The sequence below is a fragment of the Bidens hawaiensis genome, unplaced genomic scaffold (genome assembly GCF_021521415.1).
Source record: "Bidens hawaiensis isolate Kalapana, Puna unplaced genomic scaffold, B.hawaiensis_p1.1 tig00001093_1, whole genome shotgun sequence".
NCBI classification, from domain to species: Eukaryota; Viridiplantae; Streptophyta; class Magnoliopsida; order Asterales; family Asteraceae; genus Bidens; species Bidens hawaiensis.
In genome coordinates, this window is record NW_027491064.1 from 2661022 (window position 1) to 2682066 (window position 21045).

Consider the following 21045-nt stretch of genomic DNA (forward strand, 5'->3'; position numbering starts at 1 on the left):
TATAATTACCCGACATTGAATATAACGTAACTATTGTCTACCGGTTAGGGTATACCTGGTTTAGTCGGAATCGTTACATTCTCCCCCCGTTAAGAAATTTCGTCCTCGAAATTTTACACGCCCACTATCCCCTTCCGAGAGAAAGGTGGGGGTTTTTCCTTCAGAATTCACCCTCGCGTTACCAGGTATAATCTGGTCCTCACTGTGAATTCCACTTAATCTTAATTAATAAAGCTTGGTATGTCCAAACTGTTTAGTTTTCCCGTCTACTATCTCTACGGACTTATTTATGATATCAAGTATGTCTTCTATGAGTACCTCCATTACTAGTACTTTCGTTGCCTCATCGCTTAGGTACTTTTCAATCCGTATACATGGCAAAACATCATGTATTGTACTTAGCCCCTGGTGTACTTTAATCGATAAACTAAATGACCAATCATGGAGATAGGCTCATAAGGTCCAATATATTAAGGAGCTATTTTCGGTTTTGCCAAACCTTATATCACCTCTCGAAGGTGATGCCTTAGAAATGCCTTGTCACCTCTTTCCAGTGACACCGGTTTCCTTTGAATGTTGGCATAAATCCTTTGCCAATCTCGCGCTGCTTTCAACTTATCTTAAATATTATAAATCCGATTGGTTGTTTCTTGAATCAATTCAAATCTTATGGCTTGATTCACGCCCATTTTCAATTTAACAAATTGGTGATAATTACTTCACCCATAGAAAGCTTCAAGCTCTCGATGCTTCCTTTCCAATAATGGAAGTAGGATGACTATTTCGATCTGAGATAATTGAAAATGGTACTCCACGACGAAATATCATTTCACCATCATGAATTTGGGCGAGAATTCATTGTGGTAATCGTCATGGATTGGGATGAAATGCGAGGATTGGTTAATCGATCCGTGATTACCCAATTTACATCATGCCTTTGATATATCTTGGGAATTTGCGTCCCGAAATCCATTGTATTTTATTCCCACTATCATTGGCGAACTTTCTGTCGTTGTGGCGTTCCCTAGGGTTTTTCGGTATGCAGCCTTATCTCTTGCATAACTTAAATATTCACCAACATACGTAACCATATCTTTCTCCATACTCGGCCATTAATAAAATCCTTTCAGATATTCGTATCATCAATAGTCTAATCCGAACCCGGATGTATGGAATATTTCGATCTATGCGCTTCGTCCATGATTAATTGACGAAGGCCATGGAGGGTCGGGATCCAAACCCGATTTTTGAAATAGAGAATTTCGTCCACGCGCTGTTCGAAATTCTTCTCATTGTCGTACAGTCCCTCCTTTTCCAATTGTTCTTCTTTCAACGCCTCACGTTGAGCGACTCGAATCAGGTCCGAAAGGTTCGACTGGACTATCATCCCCAGCGCTCGCACTCGCAATGGCTTAACCCGATCTTTCCTACTCAAGGCATCGGCTACGACGTTAGCCTTGCCGGGGTGATAACGGATGTCACAGTCATAATCGCTTAACAACTGGACCCATCTTCGTTGCCTCATATTCAGTTCTTTCTGATCGAATATGTGCTGCAAACTTTTATGATCGGTGAAGATGGTGCACTTCGTACCGTAGAGATAATGTCTCCAGATTTTAAGTGCGAAGATAACTGCTCCAAGTTCTAAGTCATGCGTAGTGTAACTTTTCTCGTGTACATTTAACTATCGGGAAGCATAGGCTATAACCTTATTATTCTGCATCAGCACACATCCTAACCCTCTACGCGATGCGTCACAATACGCGACAAAACCATCGTCTCCATCGGGGAGACTTAAAATCGGCGCTTGGCACAATTTTTGCTTTAACGTTTGAAACGCCGTTTCCTGCTCTTCTCCCCATTCATACTTTCGATCCTTTTGAGTCAGGAGAGTTAAAGGTTGGGCGATGCTGGAAAATTTCTCTATAAATCGACGATGATATCCAGCTAAGCCTAAGAATTGGCGGATTTCCTTTGGCGATTTAAGCGCTTGCCAATTCTTAATTGCTTCAACCTTACTCGGATCAACGTGTATTCCTTGATGGTTTACAACGTGACCGAGGAATTGCACTTCTTGTAACCAGAAGTTACACTTGGAGAATTTTGCATACCCCTTCTCCTGATTCAGAAGCTCTAGAATTATTCTTAAGTGTTGCTCGTGCTCTTCTTTACTTTTCGAGTAGATCAAAATATCGTCAATAAACACGATGACGAATTTGTCGAGGTAGGTTTTACAGACTCGATTCATGAGGTCCATGAACACTGCCTACGCATTTGTTAGCCTGAACGGCATAAATAAGAATTCATAATGGCCGTAACGAGTCCGAAACGCTGTTGTTGCAACGTCCTCCTCTTGGATTTTTCATTTGGTGATAACTATATCTAAGATCAATTTTCTAAAAATAAATCGCCCCTTGCAGTTGGTTAAACAGATCATTTACTTCGAAGAAGTGAATACCTATTATTGATCGTCACTTTAATCAATTCTCCATAATCAATACATATCCTAACACTTCCGTCCTTCATTTCCAAATAACACTGGTGCACCCCATGGTGACTAACTAGGTCGTATAAAACCTTATCCAATAATTCTTGCATTTCAGTTGGTGCAAGTCGGTAGGGTGCTTTAACAACAGGTCCAGCTTGAGGCATTAAATCGATTCTGAATTCGACCCGTCGGGTTGGCGGTAATCCAGGAAGTTCTTCTGGGAAAACTTGTGGATATTCGCGTACCACCGGGATATCTTCTATATGTTTTCTTTTAAATCGTACACTTTTCTCTGTATCTAATCGCTTCATCGTCCGAAAGAGAGCTTCTAATCATCTTCTTTTCATATTTGATTTCAGCTTCATGTCGAGTTAGCCAATCCATGTTAACTATTACGTCAAAACTTCTTAACTTTACTGGTCGTAGGTCAATAAGGAAAGGTTAATCGTTCAGAATAATAGGACAATTCCAAATAATTAGTTAACCATTAGGGATTTACCGTTAGCGATTCTACAGTATAGGGTTCTATAGTTTCACTAATCGGTATCTTTCAATAATAGTTTCACTAATCGGTATCTATAGTTTCACTGAAGCCTATTGATTTAAAACTACAACATACTTAGTACCACCTTTGGATCATGACGTGCTTTATTCGGATTACTCACAAAAGCACGGCTCCTTGCTTGATCAGAGGTTGTTGCTTGTCATGAGGTTCGTCTTCCAACGACAACTTGGTTCAACTTTGGGCAATTTCTCTGGGAACGTTTTGTACTGCCACATTCATAGCAAGTACAACTGTTTGGCATAATTTGATTTCTTTGGATGGATTGTTATTGAAGCTGTTGGGTTCGGAGTGGTTGTACACGAATGGGTTGGGGTTGCTGGTTCACATGGCTTCAATTGGTTCTACAATTGGGGCATTACGTCCATCCTTACCACACCTGTGGCCTACTATCACTCGACATTCTTCTTCCTGCCGATAACCATATTTTCCACATTTAGGGAAGGACCCTTCATGCGGTTCATGTTTCACACCAGAACTAGTCTTAGAATAATTCTGGGTTGTAGGACATATCTACTTATTCAAAAGCCTATCTTGCACTATACCGTTATCATTTCTCTTCTTTAACACTCGACGTCTCACTTAACGTCCTTCCAGTCCACTTCCCATAGAGTCAAATATATCACTGCTGGCTTATGACACAATCCTTCCAAAGGTTGTATATTTTACAGGATTGACTATACTCCTTATCGATGGAGTTAGTCCCCAATATAGCGCTCACTTCGCTTAGTTTCAGGAGTAATTAGCCATGTTACCAGACATGACAATTCCTTCAAACGATTAGCGTGTTCTAAGTGATCAGCACACAACATATCTATCTTCCATAGCTCAGTTTCCAATCTCTGAACTTAATTACTCGAATAAAAGTGCTCTAGCCCAAGAATTTTAAATTCCGACCATATCATCTGAGTAATAATTTTCTAGCTATAATTTTGTACCATCGTGTTCCATCACGATACAACATAATCTACCAACATATCTGTAGCATATTTCACTACACAATGTTCTAGACTCTTACCAATATCCTTAACCATTTCGATCTTTTCTATCCACTCGCTATTCTATTCCTCCTTTTACCATCAGTAACCGATTAATAATTTCCTTAACACAACCAACAAACATATCCTTCATACCGGATCTAATTCATTACGACTACTATTCATGTTTTGTTTATAACTAATACTTGTAGTCATAATAGTATTCGGTGGGAAATTATCACTCTTAGTAATACCACAAAGAATTGAAATATTCATATTCATGTGATTGCTCAATCTATAATTCTGCGATCACATTTGAATCAACACTAGCAGTGATCTGTGATACGACATTTGGTATCATCATCTGCTATCTTTGAGCAACCAACTGAATCATATCAATCTCCATCATTGGAGTTACTCTTTTTATGTCATTCTGCCGTACCCATCCCGTACGCAGTAATCAATACTAATCTCACCGTATAACTCGTTACCAGCTCAATCATAACAGCAGGTACACATACACACCAAATATTATGATACATATTACACATACCAGTATCTAGTATATATGTCCCACAAATATAATAACATATGGACTTAACCTGACATCGGTTAACGTTTAAATATGTTTCATAACCCTTGTCACCAACTGACATATAGATATTTCTTAACAAAGATTAATGTTTAATATGCTTGATTTCAATATCCTTCTGCAAGTCAGCATAACCGATACATGCTCACCGTGAGCACCAAAAGATTACGTACCACGGAGTTATAGTATCCGTGTCTATTTGTATATCCGGCATACACGGTATACCACCTACGAACGAACAACCAACTATGCTATAATGATTCCAACACCTCTTTGTGTATGGGTAATCATTCTATTCGAGTATACATGGGTATAGGCATCTAACGGATGTAAGGATAACATAGGGAGTTGCACGGTTCAAGGTAATCGCGCAACCCATGTTGCCTTCAAATATTATCAATTACTATTATGGGAAACTCTATCACTTGCTTAGTCAATGTCCTCAGGCGTTCTAGGTTCGCTAAAGTCGGTAACTCTCGATCTGGAGGTGGTATGTCCCATATGTTTGAGAGTTAGAAATACACATATATATTTCTATATATTATTTTTATCTGCTCATTTATTATCAAATTTATTATTATTATTATTTATTTATTTATTTATTTATTTATTTTTCTACCTTAATGGAATAAGAATGGGTTCAGGTACAGGTCCGTCCGTACGTGAGGGTCGGCGGTTCAGGTGAACATAGGGGGTTATTAAGATATACGGTTCCGGTGTTGGTAGGGTAAGGGATTTATCAATTTTGGTTGGGAGTGATGGTTACTAGATATTTCTGGTTAATGTCAAACGGGAGATCTAACTTGGTACTATCATAACTATGGCCCGATAAGTCAGACTTATCATCAACCGATGCTCTAGGAATTTCAGCATCCTCGGTACTTTAATTATTTCATCCCCCGGTTCCTTATCCGGGTCCTATTTCTCAATACATGTACCCACAAGACACGTACATATATATATATATATATATACACATTAGCACACATAAATAATATTATATACTTTACACATATGTTGCCATTTTTACCTATTAATGTACCCCGTGACTTCCCCTGAATTCCCTCGTGCGGACAAGTCTGTTATTATGTTCCGGACCATAATAACTCACTTGTCTATCCAAGTTCATCCAAATCTCGTCACTATAAATTATTAGTTGATATTCAGATCCTATAATACTTGAGCTATTGGTTATATTTTAGGTATCTTTTAAAGACATCCTATTTCTTTATAACCAATGGCTCTGATACCAACTTCTGTAACACCTCGTAACCGCAGCGGAAACGTAACCGGGGCTCCACAGACACCTCTGATATCAACCACATTGTTTATAAAGAAAACTGAATACATTAATATACTTCAAATTACATTATCTCGTATTTCATTACCGTCTAGGTGATACACACATCATACAATACGATACATAAATCTATTTATTATAATGTATCCTAACATCCCGCACGCAAATCTTACACACATCAAGCACTTCGCACGTATGCAATCACTTCATCTTAATTGTACCTGAAAAGCATGTGAGAAAACGGGTCAACTACGAATAGTTGGTGAGTTTCACGAGCCCCTTTTTCTGAATTGGTTTTAAATATTTTCTCGGGGCGGAAGCATGTTACTACTGAAATGTTTAAGTACATACTGAACGCATGGATTTGCGTGTATTTATATATGTTTTATTGTACGGGAATCGTACGGAAATGTACTAAGATGGTAATTGTCTGAGTTGCTAACATTGTAAGGCCCCGCAACACGAGTGATTAACTGAAAGCCGGTAGAGTGTGAATAGTACTATTGGTCTGACAAACCCAACTGGTCCAGCATGGATTTGCTGATGTTTCCCAGCCAGTTGCACATGTCTATTTTGTTGTTATATATATTTTGCTATGTAATGTTAGGCATAGCGGTTTGGGGCAGGTCTGTGGGCGGAGTATGCGACGGGGTTGTGTGTGGATAGTCAGAGGTTTCACTTTTGGGCTCAGCATAATTACATCGATAATATTATATTTTGATATTGACTTATCAAGGTTTACTCGAAAACAATATTCATTTGTTACAGTAGTAAATCTTCTAATCCCAATAGCCATTCCTTCCTTAGGCAAAGCCGTATATACTTGTGGTTGATTTTTTAACATACTCATTTATGGTACCGTTTACCCATTAGAATGTAACAAAAGTCATCAGGTATGTCGCTACAATATTTAAAGTAAAGTTACTAAACACAAAAGTATATAGTCCTCTATTTACCCACTCGGTACCAAATGACAATATATCATTAACGATAAACATATATAATTGGTTAACAATCAGTGAGTCAAATTTAATATCAAATGTAAATATTTAATGCTATAAACATCAAAAGAAGACAAGTCTAGCACTACACCACCGGCACACCTTCCTACAATAGTTGTATGTCCATAAGTGTTAATGAAAATATAATAACTATAAAATATGTTAATGGGTCAAAAATGTAAATATGCCAACCTGTTCAAGCACGTTTCCTTCCAGCTCTGATGACCAGTCAACTTTCTTATTCATAGCACCAAAACCATATACATTTGTTACAGCAGTAACTCTTCTAATCCCCATAGCCATTCCTTCCTTAGACAAAGCTGTATTTCTACACCAAAGCTAACTAGTAACTTATAACACACCTCCAATTCTATTTATGACAGAAAATTAACAGTCCTTAATCTTTAACTGCCTAAAGATAGAAAATTTGACTCAAATAAGTGAATTGTAACATTCTAATTCATACTTCAATAAACACAAAATCTAATGTAATAACCATATATACTTGTGGTTGCATTTTTATCATACTCATTTATGGTACTGTTTACACATTAGAATGTAACAAATGTTATCACGTATGTCGCTACTATATTTAAAGTAAAAGTTACAAAACACAAAATTATATAGTCCTCTATTTACCTACTCGGTACCAAATGACAATATATCATTTACGATAAACATATATAAGTGGTTAAAAATCAGTGAGTCAAATTTAATATCAAATGTTAATATTTCATGCTATAAACATCAAAATAAGACAATGCCTAGCACTACATCAACGGCACACCTTCCTACAATAGTTTTATCTTCATACGTGGTAATGAAAGTATAATAAATATAAAATATGTAAATGGGTCAAAAATGTAAATATGCCAACCTGTTCAAGCACGTTTCCTTCCAGATTAGATGATCGGTCAACTTTCTTATTCATAGCACCAAAACAATATTCATTTGTTACAGTAGTAACACTTCTAATCCCCATAGCCATTCCTTCCTTAGACAAAGCCGTATATACTTGTGGTTGATTTTTTATCATACTCATTTATGGTACCGTTTACCCATTAGAATGTAACAAAGTTATCACGTATGTCGCTACAATATTTAAAGTAAAGTTACTAAACACAAAAGTATATAGTCCTCTATTTACCCACTCGGTAACAAATGAAAATATATCATTTACGATAAAAATATATAATTGGTTAACAATCAGTGAGTCAAATTTAATATCAAATGTGAATATTTCATGCTATAAACATCAAAAGAAGACAAAGTCTAGCACTACATCACCGGCTCACCTTCCTACAATAGTTTTATGTTCTTAAGTGGTAATGAAAATATAATAAATAAAAAATATGTAAATGTGTCAAAAATGTAAATATGCCGACCTGTTCTAGCGCGTTTCCTTCCAGCACAGATTACCGATCAACATTCTTATTCATAGCACAAAAACCATATTCATTTTTACAGCAGTAACTCTTCTAATCCTCATAGCCATTCCTACCTTAGACAAAGCCGTATTTCTACACCAAAGTTAACTAGAAACTTATAATACACCGCCAATTCTTTTTATGACAGAAAATTAATAGTCCTTAATCTTTAACTGCCTAAAGATAGAAAATTTGACTCAAATAAATGAATTATAACATTCTAATTCATACTTCAATAAACACAAAATCTAATGTAATAACGATATATACTTGTGATTGATTTTTTATAACACTCATTTATGGTACTGTTTACCCATTAGAATATAACAAAAGTTATCACGTATGTCGCTACTATATTTATAGTAAAAGTTACTAAACACAAAAGTATATAGTCCTCTATTTACCCACTCAGTACCAAATGACAATATATCATTTACGATAAACATATATAATTGGTTAACAATCAGTGAGTCAAATTTAATATCAAATGTGAATATTTCATGCTATAAACATCAAAAGAAGACAAAGTCTAGCACTACATCACCGGCTCACCTTCCTACAATAGTTTTATGTTCTTAAGTGGTAATGAAAATATAATAAATAAAAAATATGTAAATGTGTCAAAAATGTAAATATGCCAACCTGTTCTAGCGCGTTTCCTTCCAGCACAGATTACCGATCAACATTCTTATTCATAGCACAAAAACCATATTCATTTTTACAGCAGTAACTCTTCTAATCCTCATAGCCATTCCTACCTTAGACAAAGCCGTATTTCTACACCAAAGTTAACTAGAAACTTATAATACACCGCCAATTCTTTTTATGACAGAAAATTAACAGTCCTTAATCTTTAACTGCCTAAAGATAGAAAATTTGACTCAAATAAATGAATTATAACATTCTAATTCATACTTCAATAAACACAAAATCTAATGTAATAACGATATATACTTGTGATTGATTTTTTATAACACTCATTTATGGTACTGTTTACCCATTAGAATATAACAAAAGTTATCACGTATGTCGCTACTATATTTATAGTAAAAGTTACTAAACACAAAAGTATATAGTCCTCTATTTACCCACTCAGTACCAAATGACAATATATCATTTACGATAAACATATATAATTGGTTAACAATCAGTGAGTCAAATTTAATATCAAATGTGAATATTTCATGCTATAAACATCAAAAGAAGACAAAGTCTAGCACTACATCACCGGCTCACCTTCCTACAATAGTTTTATGTTCTTAAGTGGTAATGAAAATATAATAAATAAAAAATATGTAAATGTGTCAAAAATGTAAATATGCCAACCTGTTCTAGCGCGTTCCCTTCCAGCACAGATTACCGATCAACATTCTTATTCATAGCACAAAAACCATATTCATTTTTACAGCAGTAACCCTTCTAATCCTCATAGCCATTCCTACCTTAGACAAAGCTGTATTTCTACACCAAAGCTAACTTGAAACTTATAATACACCTCCAATTCTTTTTAAGACAGAAAATTAACAGTCCTTAATCTTTAACTGCCTAAAGATAGAAAATTTGACTCAAATAAATGAATTATAACATTCTAATTCATACTTCAATAAACACAAAATCTAATGTAATAACAATATATACTTGTGATTGATTTTTTATAACACTCATTTATGGTACTGTTTACCCATTAGAATATAACAAAAGTTATCACGTATGAAAATATAATAACTATAAAATATGTAAATGGGTCAAAAATGTAAATATGCCAACCTATTCAAGCACGTTTCCTTCCAGCTTAGATGATCGGTCAACTTTCTTATTCATAGAACCAAAACAATATTCATTTGTTAAAGTAGTAACTCTTCTAATCCCCATAGCCATTCCTTCCTTAGACAAATCCGTATATACTTGTGGTTGATTGTTTAACATACTCATTTATGGTACCGTATACCCATTAGAATGTAACAAAAGTTCTCACGTATGTCGCTACAATATTTAAAGTAAAGTTACTAAACACAAAAGTATATAGTCTTCTATTTACCCACTTGGTACCAAATGACAATATATCATTAACGATAAACATATATAATTGGTTAACAATCAGTGAGTCAAATTTAATATCAAATGTAAATATTTCATGCTATAAACATCAAAAGAAGACAAAGTCTAGCACTACACCACCGGCACACCTTCCTACAATAGTTTTATGTCCATAAGTGTTAATGAAAATATAATAACAATAAAATATGTTAATGGGTCAAAAATGTAAATATGCCAACCTATTCAAGCACGTTTCCTTCCAGATCTGATGACCGGTCAACTTTCTTATTCATAGCACCAAAACCATATACATTTGTTACAGCAGTAACTCTTCTAATCCCCATAGCCATTCCTTCCTTAGACAAAGCTGTATTTCTACACCAATGCTAACTAGTAACTTATAACACACCTCCCTATTTATGTAACACCCCGTAACCGCAGCGGAAACGTACACGGGATGCAACAGACACATCTGATATGAACAGCATTGTTTATATAGAAAACACCACTACATTAATTTAAACGTATTACATTGTTCTGAGTTTCATAACCATCTAAGCGTTAACACATAAGTGTTACCGATAGTACATTAACATATTTAATGCAAAATATAGGTCTCTAGACTTCCACAAAATAGCACACAGCATCGAACACATATCACTCATTCCAATTTGAGTGTACCTAGAAAGCATGTAAAGAAAACGGGTCAACTACGAATAGTTGGTGAGTTTCACTAATTTAAATAAACCATGACAAATCATTATAAAAATCATAAATAAGCGATGTAATTATACTGAGTTCACAAGTGAAAACTCTGTTAACCCCGAAACACATCAAATTACCCCTGGGGACACTGTTAACCCATAAACATATCTAATAACCTATGGGGACACTGTTAACCCAGAAACATATTTAATAACCTCTGGGGGCACTGTTAACCCAGAACATTTCCAATATCCTCTGGGGACACTGTTAACCCAGAAATACATTTAATAACCTCTGGGGACACTGTTAACCCAGAACACTGTTTCGGGCCTTACAATATTAGCAACTCAGTTAATTACCATCTTAATACATTACCGTACGATTTCCGTACAATAAACATTATATAAATACATTCGTTTCCATGCGATTAGCATGTACTTAAACACTTTAATAGAAACATGCTTTCCGCCCCGGGAAAATATTTAAAACAGTTCAGTAAAAAGGGGCTCGTGAAAACTCACCTTCTTGTGAGCAAGATGTACTACGGTGCACGGCTACTGGTACAGATCTGTAATACGATCCCCACATCGTTACTACACAATTTCTATCAATATAACTTAAATTCGTGTTAACCGGTACGTCTGGGGACACTGCTAACCCAGTACCGTACACGATCCGGGGACAATGTTAACCCCGAAATACTTTTCAGGACTTAGATTGTGATATCACCTAGAGTTCTTTAGTCAAAACTACCGTTAGTTTGTTTTCTCGTTTTGCGTGCTTAGCACGGTTATCCGTCTTTATGTTTACAAAAATAAGTTTGACCACACACGACCCGAAAATAGTTATTATTGATATTTTCATTAAAGTGGTGAAATTAGAGCTCGGTTAGACACCCCGTTTGGCCGCGGGGCCCGTTTCCGTCTTTAATACACCGGAAACGGTTAAATCGGGTAAAATTACCCAAATCATCCGAATTATTTTCGGATGATTTATTTTTACTTGATTAACTTAGTTTCATAAAAATCATCCATTTTTAAGGTTTTCAAACACCAGTCAGCTCGCTTAGGCGAACTTCGCTGGTTTACTCGTTTTAAGCTTTAAAAGTTTGTTTTTAAGTTCCATTTAGCACAAATAAATATCCGTTTAGTCTCGGACCTTGAAATTTTGTACAAACCATATTTTGACAGTAAGGAATTTTATAAAATTTTTCCAGAATTAATTTTTATATCTAAAATTTATTTAACCATTTTTAAACGTCATTTAAACACCAAATATGACGAAAATACCAAACGACCTTCGAAAAATCCCAAATTTTTCTGGGATGACCCCTGTCACCCACATAGTTCCCTGTAATTTTTCCAGAACCAAAAACTTATTTTTCATGCCATTTTTACCAAAACCGAGCTAGAAATCCCTAGAACTCGTTTTACCGAAAAGCCTACTTAGACTTCTCCAATGAACCTGAAATTATGTGTGTGACTTTTATATGTTATTAAAAACTTATCTTAAATTTTCCAGAATGTTTCATGATGTTTAGCTATTTTTCACCATTTTTGGCCAAAACCGAGCATTAAATTCACCAAATATTCATCCTTTATCCAAAAATTACCAAAAATTCACAGATCTCATATTTTCATGTGTAGATCATCTCTGTGAAATTTCGTGACCCAACTCTAGGTCTATCACAATCTGTCCAAATTATCTAAATCATACGAAAACCGAACTATCTTGTGTTTTCTAGCGTTAGATCGCAAAGATCTTGGTTTCTAGCCTTTGCTAGCCACTAGATACAACACTTACAAGCACAAAAACACCACACCAAGCAAGTTATACCCACAATCAAGCCATTTCTTTCATGGTTTCGATTAAAACATCAAAACAAAGATTTTGACCGTAAAAATTCGTTTTTGACTCTTTTAATTACTTTCTTGGACCAAGATACTTTGTATAACTTGTATACATCACTTGATCCTCCAAGAATCGGTTTCATCTCGGGTTTTCACCCATTTTTCATTTGAAACCTCATTTCCTTGTAAATGAACCAAGAAAAGAAGATAAACACGATCACAACTCGGTTTTTACCTTGTGTTCTTGCTTAAAAACTTGGGTTTTGGATGGATGTTGAAGAGTGTTGAGAGGATTTGGAGAGTAATATTGGAGAAAAAAGAAAAAGTGAATGTGTATGTGTGTAGCATGGACCGATCGGTCCATGTTATGTTAGTGGGGGGGCCCACATCTCCAACCATAGCCACACATTCGGAATGTGTAATCCGGATAATGTTGTGGATAATCTGGTTCAGTTCGTTTTTCGGTTAAACGTTTAATTCCGCTCAAAACGAGGCCAAAACGGTCGTTTTTCGGCTTAAAAATGAAATTTATATAAAACTGATTTAAAAACTTTAAAAACTTAAACCATGACGTTTATTGACTCAACACATCATATTGTAGGTAATTGTGCATCTTTTTCGGCTTGATCGATCGTCTCTTGCTTGGTTTGATATTAAAGGTTTCGTTTAACGTACCGACGTACCATTAAATCGAAATCCTTTTTCTGTGCTATAATTCACTCATCCCGAAGATTTAATACTTCGTAAACCTTACTAAACATCATATATTTCGTATATAATGTAATCCCCGATTCGTTCGGGTTTCAATAACCGTTCATAGGTTAATCGTAATTCCAATACGACTATCTGTATATTCGAGTATAATTCGTACGGTGAATCTTATATACTCGTATAAACACATTATAATTCATATATTCAGTATTGAATAACACGTAAATAGTATATTCCGGCTAGGGTATACCTGAATTTGCCGGAATCGTTACATTCTCCCCCCGTTATAAAAATTTCGTCCTCGAAATTTTACGCATCAACTACTTCCTTTTGCGGAAATAGGTGGGGGTATTTCTTCCGAAATTCGTCCTTTCGTTCCCACGTATATTCTGGACCTCGTTGCGAGTTCCATCTAACTTTGACCAACGAGATCTTATTGTGTCTAAGTTGCTTGATTTTCCCATCCACTATTTCTATGGGTTCCTCTACAATGTTGAGTTTATCACTTATTTGGACACCCTCTAAGGGTAACGCCGATGTCTCATTCGACAGACACCTTTTCAAGTTCGACACGTGAAACACATTGTGAACTGCACTCAGTTCATCAGGCAGTTCTAATCGGTATGCTACTGGACCGTTTTTTGCAGTAATGTCGAATGGTCCAATGTATCTTGGGGCTAACTTCCCCGCCTTTCCAAATCTGACTACTCCTTTCCAAGGTGATACTTTCAAATACTCTTTATCACCTTTCTCAAATGATAACGGTTTTCTACGGGTATCGGCATAACTCTTCTGCCGATCCCGTGCGGCCTTCAGTTTGTTCTTAATTTCAAGAATTTTGCTGGTCGTTTCCTGGACCAGATCTGATCTAATAACATGTGTGTCGCCCACTTCAGTCCAGCAGAGTGGTGATCGGCACTTTCGTCCATACAATGCTTCATACGGTGCTGCTTTTATACTGCTATGGTAACTGTTATTATAGGAAAATTCAACGAGCGGGAGATGTTGATCCCAATTTCCCTTAAAATCCAGTACGCATGCACGAAGCAAATCCTCCAGGGTTTGAATGGTCCTCTCAAACTGACCGTCGGTCTGAGGGTGGTAGGCTGTGCTTAAATTAATGCGCGTTCCCAGCGCTTCTTGCACAGCTTGCCAAAGCTTGGAGGTGAAATGGCTATCCCAATCAGAGATGATTGAGATGGGTATCCCATGACGAGACACAATTTCATTTATATAAATCTGCGCAAGTCTCTCAGTGTTATAATTATTTCTAATCGGGATAAAATGTGCCGATTTGGTTAATCGATCCACGACTACCCAAATTGCATCATGTCCTCGGGACGTCTTGGGGAGATGTGTCACAAAATCCATCGTGATCTGCTCCCACTTCCATTCGGGAATTTCCGGTTGTTGTAACATTCCCGAAGGTTTCTAGTGCTCCGCCTTAACCCTCGCACACGTCGTACACTTGCCGACGTATGTGGCTATATCCTTTTTCATACCCGGCCACCAGTAGAACTCCTTCACATCCTTGTACATCTTATCCGAACCCGGATGTATGGAATATTTCGATTTATGCGCTTCGTTCATGATCAATTCACGTGTAACATCCTAAAATTTATAATGTTGAATAAAGAAAGTTATGTTAGTGATTTCGCGTTTTTAATTATTAATATCGGGTAGGAGCGGGTCATGGACTTGGATTAATTGAGATAGGATAAATGAGAATGGGATTTCAGGGATATAAATACCCCCAAAATCCCAAAATATCTCATTTCTCACCAAACTCCACACACTCCTCAAAACACCGCTTTCTAACCGATCAAGATTCGAAGCCGAGACCCGAGATTTCGTTGATAGATCTGAGTTGGTAAGGTAAGAACAAATCCAACAAAGTTAATATTACTGAAAATGGTTAGGATTGGATGGGTTAACCGGACCCGAAACCCAAACTGCCCAAATCGGACCCCTAAAACGTCGATTTTAGGCCGACTTGATGGTTAGGATTTGTAGGCGCCGATCATACGATTCCGTGGGTACCAAAATCGAGTTATTTGGCTAAGAAACGAAGGAGTTATGGGCAAACAGATCTGCAGCGCGATAACTTCGCCTGCAAGATTAAGTTCGCCTGATGAACTTCGCCTTCAAGCGTAACTTCGCCTTCAAGCGTAACTTCGCCTACGGCCAAGTTCGCCTAAGGTATAACTTCGCCTGAAGCCAAGTTCGCCTAAGGTTTAACTTCGCCTGAAGCCAAGTTCGCCTAAGGTTTAACTTCGCCTGAAGCCAAGTTCGCCTAAGGTTTAACTTCGCCTGAAGCCAAGTTCGCCTAAGGTTTAACTTCGCCTGAAGCCAAGTTCGCCTAAGGTTTAACTACTACTCGTTTTGAAGCCAAGTGAAGTTCGTTTATAAAACAAATTAAAAACCTAATGGAAAATGTGTTAAGGCAGCTTAACCCCAGCCAGGGGCTCTGCCCCTTGGACCCCGCTAGGGGCTGCCGCCCCTAGAACCCCGCTGCCAGGGGCGCTGCCCCCGGACCCCCGTTCGTTGTGGGTCATATATAGATAGAAATACAAAACGAGTAGTAGTAGTTAATTGATATGTGTAAATATTATACAGTTAGCCGGGCCCAGTTAAAGAAAGGAATTACGATCAACGGCGAGCGTAACAGGATCCAGGTGAGTTTCTAGCCCCATTCCCTGTTATGTTTTCGGGGCTGTGTGCATACTTGATGTGTTGTTAATACATTTATCCTAAGTGATAAGTGTATGCCATATGTGATATATGTGATATGTATGAATGATTGCTTGATGGTTCGTGAACGATCTTCGGATATTGCACGTACTGTCAGGTTGTAACGTTATAAAGCCATATGTGATATATGTGATATGTATGAATGATTGCTTGATGGTTCGTGAACGATCTTCGGATATTGCACGTTCTGTCAGGTTGTAACGTTATAAATATGGCAAGTATGATATGAATGTTTATGTGTATGAACGTAATAAAGTTAATAAAAGAAGGAAATGACGGTTGTATGGTTGTATGGTTACGAAAAGGGTACCGAGCCCTAATAATACTCGAGGTATGATGCCTGGTTATATGGTAACGAAGAGGGAACTGAACCCTACTAATATTCGAAAGCAAGGGACCAGACCCTTATAATATCTGTGATGTTAGGGACCAGACCCTTATAATATCTGTGATGTTAGGGACCAGACCCTTATAATATCTGTGATGTTAGGGACCAGACCCTTACAATATCTGTGAGGATAGGGACCAGACCCTTATAATATCTGTGATGTTAGGGACCAGACCCTTATAATATCTGTGAGGTTATAGGGCGAAAGGCTCTTTAAAACGTATGATTATGAATGTAAAGAAAGTATGTAAGTAAGAAAGAAAGTATGTAAGTAAGAATGAAGGTATGAGTACTTATGTGTGTATGAAAGAAAGTTATGAGGTTAAGTACGTATGTATGTAATAAGGTATTGTATGGTATTGTATGATTAACTAGAACTCACTCAGCGTAGCTGACTTTTAGTATGCACGCAGGTGAGTAGGATGAGACAGCTAGCTTGAGTGGAGGACACATGGCAGAAGACTAAAGCCTGGCATCTGAAGATCTGATATGTTTTATAAGTTATGTTTTGATTTTGAAGGACAAGAGGAATGTTTTAAGACATGATTATGAATTGATATGTAATGTTTTATGAAAGTTTTATATTCCGCGTAAAGTTTTTAATTAACTCTGATATTTAGAACTGTGCTTATGAGTAAATCCAACACGAAAGTAGGGTTACCGGTAACGGGGCCTTACATCACGAAGATCATGGAGGGTCGGGATCCAAATCCGATTTTTGAAGTAGAGAATTTCGTCCTTGCGCTGTTCGAAGTTCTTCTCGTTACCGAAAAGTCCCTCTTTTTCCAATTGTTCCTCTTCCAACGCCTCGCGTTGAGCGACTCGAATCAAATCCGAAAGGTTCGACTGGACTATCATCCCAAGCGCTCGCACTCGCAATGGCTTAACCCGATCCTTCCTACTCAAGGCATCGGCTACGACGTTAGCCTTGCCGGGGTGATAACGGATGTCACAGTCTTAGTCGCTTAATAATTCGACCCATCTTCGTTGTCTCATATTCAGTTCTTTCTGATCGAATATGTGTTGCAAACTTTTATGATCGGTGAAGATGGTGCACTTTGTACCGTAGAGATAATGTCTCCAGATTTTAAGTGCGAAGATAACTGCTCCCAGTTCTAAGTCATGAGTAGTGTAATTTTTCTCGTGTACTTTTAACTGTCGGGAAGCATAGGCTATGACTTTATTATTTTGCATCAACACGCATCCTAACCCTTTCCGGGATGCGTCACAATACACGACAAAACCATCGTCTCCGTCGGGGAGACTTAAGATCGGCGCTTGGCACAATCTTTGTTTTAGCGTTTGAAACGCCGTTTCCTGCTCTTCACCCCATTCATACTTTCGATCTTTTTGGGTCAGAAGAGTTAAAGGTTGGGCGATGCTGGAAAAGTTCTCTATAAATCGACGATAATATCCAGCTAAGCCTAAAAATTGGCGGATTTCCTTTGGCGATTTAGGCGCTTGCCAATTCTTAGCTGCTTCAACCTTACTTGGATCAACGTGTATTCCTTGATGGTTTATAACGTGACCAAGGAATTGCACTTCTTGTAACCAGAAGTTACACTTGGAGAATTTTGCAAACAACTTCTCCTGATTTAGAAGCTCTAAAATTAATCTCAAGTGTTGCTCATGCTCTACTTTACTCTTTGAGAATATCAAAATATCGTCAATAAACACGATGACGAATTTATCGAGGTAGGGTTTACAGACTCGATTCATGAGATCCATGAATACTGCTGGCGCATTTGTTAGCCCAAAAGGCATAACTAAGAACTCGTAATGGCCGTAGCGATTCCGGAATGCGGTTTTTGGGATATCCTCCTCCTGGATTCTAACCTGATAGTATCCCGATCTAAGATCTATTTTTGAGAAGTAGCTCGCACCTTGTAGCTGGTCGAACAGATCATCGATTCGGGGGAGAGGATACCTATTTTTGATTGTCAACTTGTTCAGCTCCCTGAAATCAATGCACATTCTAAGGCTTCCGTCCTTCTTTTTCACGAATAGTACCGGTGCACCCCACGGGGAATAACTAGGACGTATAAATCCTTTATCCAACAATTCTTGCAACTGGTTGGATAACTCTTGCATCTCGGATGGTGCAAGTCGGTAGGGCGCCTTAGCAACAGGGCCAGCTTGAGGTAATAAGTCGATTGTGAATTCGACCTGTCGGGTTGGCGGTAATCCAGGAAGTTCCTCTGGGAAAACTTGTGGAAATTCGCGTACCACGGGAATATCGTCCACCCGTTTTTCCTCAGAATCAGTGGCCGTCAGGCTCGCTAGATACGCCACACATCCCTGACGTATATATTTTAACACCTTGAGGTGGGATATAAATGGTATCATGGTGCCGGATTTTTCTCCTTGCACTAATACCTCCTCGTCATCCGACACCCGGATCTTAACGATTTTCTTTTCACAGTTTATTTCTACTTTGTTACGTGCTAACCAATCCATTCCCACTATTACGTCAAAACTACCCAATTCTACCGGTAACAAGTCAATCGGAAAGGATTGTTCGTTCAGAATAAAAGGGCAATTCCGAACTATCTGATTAACTATCAAGGTTTTACCGTTAGCGACTTCTACGGTGTAAGGTTCTATGGTTTCACCAATTGGAAGGTTTGCTATCGACAGGAATCTAACGGAGACAAAACTTCTATCGGCGCCTGTATCAAATAATACAGAAGCGTAATGATCAGAGACGAGGAATGTACCTGTCACTACGCTGGGGTCCTGGCTTGCCTCGTTCGCCCCCATCACGAATGCTCGGCCTCGCGCTGGATTGGACGACGATGCCTGACCCGCGGGTTGCCGCCCATTTCCTCCCTGGTTCAGCTTTGGACAGTTTTTCTTGAAGTGATCTGTGCTACCGCATTCAAAGCAAGCACGACTGGTGGTCATCACTTGATTTCCTTGTGGGTTTTGTTGTCGGGCTGATTGGGTCCTAAATGGCTGCGCACGGATAGGTTGCGGTTGCCGGTTCAAGTTGTTCAGGTTTGTCCTACAGCTCGGTGCGTAGTGCCCAATCCTGCCGCACCGGTGGCACACCACCTCTTTGCACATGCCACCATAGTGGTAACCGCATTTCCCACACCTAGGAAACGTTCCCTTCTGCGGTTCTTGCCTTCCACCCGAACTAGTCACGGCGTAGTTCTGGGCAGTGGGTCTAGCACGTTTACCTTTCTGCTTTTCCTGGGTCCTATGGTCATGTGTACCCCGCTTTCCTCCAGCGGACTCTCCCGCCACCTTCAGTGACCCGCTCCTTACGAAATCGTAAGTTACGATACCCGCTTGCGTCACCGCACCCTCATATGTCTGGTGTCCCCCAGAATTGACTATACTCCTTAAAACTGGAGTTAGCCCCCAAATATAACGCTCCACCCTCTTCGACTCTGGGGTGACCAACCATGGTACCAATCGCGACAGCTCATTAAACCGGTTCGTATAACCCAAATGGTCTGCCCCCTGCATCTCCAGGTTCCACAATTCATTTTCTAATTTTTGCAATTCGTTTTTCGGGCAGAAATGTTCCAGTACAAGAGCCTTGAGCCCGTCCAGGTCATGCGGTTTGTCGCCGCCTGGCCCCGGGTCTGCACTATCGTGTTCCACCATGTCAAGGCATGGTCCGTGAATGTGCAGGCAGCATACTTAACAACACAATCCTCGGGGCAGTTGCTGATATTCACCACGGATTCTATTTTCTCGATCCATTTAACTAATCCATTTGGTCCTTCAGACCCGCTAAACTCTAGAGGTTTGCACAACATAAAATCCTTGATCGAACATCCCCTGGATGCACGAATCGGTTCAGTACGGTTCGTCTCTACCGTAGGTATAGGGCCATTACTGTCTGTAACGACCACCCTAGGCGGTGCGTCATTACTCGGAATCGTGTTATCATTCTGCGGAGGAGCAGTATTTCGTTCCCCGTCATTATTGGTGGTCGTTTGATTGCTCGGAGGGGTTGGATTGGTCGAATTGTTAATACTGGCGGCGATGCGCGATACTATATCCGGTATCGCCGCCTCCAACTGTCGAGCAATCAAACGGCTCACGTCCACTTCCGACAATTGGGCTGAACGTTTTGGTACCATTCTACACAACATCAAGAAAATATATATAATCAATACAAGTTCCAATCATAAAACACAACAAACATTCCATTCATTAATAAACGTTAGTACATATTACACAAACATCCGTTCATATTACTTTCCTGTCACTATTACATTAGTTAAGTTTTCATACGTAGG